The sequence below is a fragment of the Stegastes partitus genome, unplaced genomic scaffold (assembly GCF_000690725.1).
Source record: "Stegastes partitus isolate 25-593 unplaced genomic scaffold, Stegastes_partitus-1.0.2 Scaffold1526, whole genome shotgun sequence".
Lineage (NCBI taxonomy): Eukaryota > Metazoa > Chordata > Actinopteri > Pomacentridae > Stegastes > Stegastes partitus.
In genome coordinates this window covers 58,598-60,349 of record NW_007579257.1, presented here as the reverse complement: position 1 = coordinate 60,349, position 1,752 = coordinate 58,598, and positions in this window count along the sequence as shown.

The following is a 1,752-nucleotide window of genomic DNA, read 5'->3' as shown; positions in this document are numbered from 1 at the left end:
GTGTCAGTACTTTTACCCGTACTGCAGTACTTTTACTCTGTGCTGTGTCAGTACTTTTACCCGTACTGCAGTACTTTGACTCCATGCGGTGTCAGTACTTTTACCCGTACTGCAGTACTTTTACTCCGTGTCAGTACTCGGGTGTCTTGGGCTCTTTCGTTTCAGATGATGGATGAAGAAGCCACCAGGCGCTACTGTCGGCCGAGCGACGACGGGTCGAAGCTGCAGCAGGCTCAGGTATCGGCTGCTCCTCCCACTAACACCTGTAGCTGCTAAGCTCCGCCCACCAAGTGAAGCCCCGCCTCCAGCTTTGAAACTGAGTGGCTGGCAGAAAGGTTCAACTTGCTTTAAAGGTTTATTCCGCCCTAAATGCGACTGTCTGTCCAAATACTTGTCGTTTTAAAGGTTCAGGCCCCCATAATACTACTTTGTGACGTCGTAAGTCGTTTTTGAAGGTTAGCTGCACCTAAATATGACTTTCTGTTCAAATACATTTACGTTTAACATTCTGTTCCTCCTAGACACTGTTTTATGTCCAAGTACTTGGAGTTTTACAGGTCGGGTCCAGCTAGACGACTACTTTCTGTCCAAAGCTTTAAGGGCGGTTTCCACAGAAACCTGAACCTGGTTCAGTTCCTCTGTTGCTGTCTGATGACCCCTCCTGTGGGTCTCGAGTCAGCTGGCTCCTGTTGGAGGAACATGACAAACACAGACAATGCGAGTACCGAGCTTGTCCTGAGGGCGGCGCTGCAGTGGAGGGAGCTAACTCACTTGACCTGGAGGACAAAAGTATTTGCACAGCAGCTCAGATGAAGTCATTAGTTTGAGGTTTAGTCTCTTTTTTTGAGTTTGTTCTCCCAGTTTCTCATTTAGAACTGATTGAACCATAAAAACATGTTTAAAGGAACAACAGCAGCTGTGAGGGTTGGTAGTCACACAGGTCCTCAGACAGAACCAGAACAACAGCATCAGGGTCACATTCAGCCTCAAGTGGGACACTTTGAGGTTGACCTGAAGCACTTCAGCGAGGTTCATGAAGTCCATAAAGCTGAGGACGTGTTGGCACTGTGGTGGAGGTGAGCGAGTGTGTCGGCTGGTTTAATGATTACTGTGATTAAACAATAAATCCTGTTGATTAGATGACAGCACATGAAAGAAAAAGAGATGGATGGACGGGGAAAGAGGAAGAACAAGTGGAGGGGTGTGGGACAAGCAGAGCAAACAAAGAGCTCTAAATGTTTAAAGGAAAGGACACAGCCTGCCTCAAAGCCAGGGACAGAAGGAGTACATGTTCAAGAATAAAACAAATAGAAGCAGAGAAAACAGGAGGTACTTGTACTTTCAGTACTTTCCATTTATGTCAAGTACAACGACTATTGAACAGCTTTATTTATCAGTGAGCCAATTTAAATATGTGACCAACCATGTTTCTGTCCTGAATGAAGTCTCATACAAATATGTGAAACAGTTTAATCAGTGCAGCTTGGAAAACGTTTGAATTACTTTAAACTTTAAATACTATTTTAGAGTTTGTAAAAAAATAAAATAAAAAGTTAGAGGTTAGAAGCAGCAACACTTCTGGTTGTTTTCTGAATTTTTGCAACTTAAGTGGCAGCAACAGATTATTGAGTCAAAGAGGAAACTGTAGGAAAGAGCTGCAAATATTAAAACGCTACATCAGTGATGTTGTAAGAACAAGATTCCTCTGCTCGCTTCTCATCATGACGCTGCCACCACCGTGCTTCATCATGA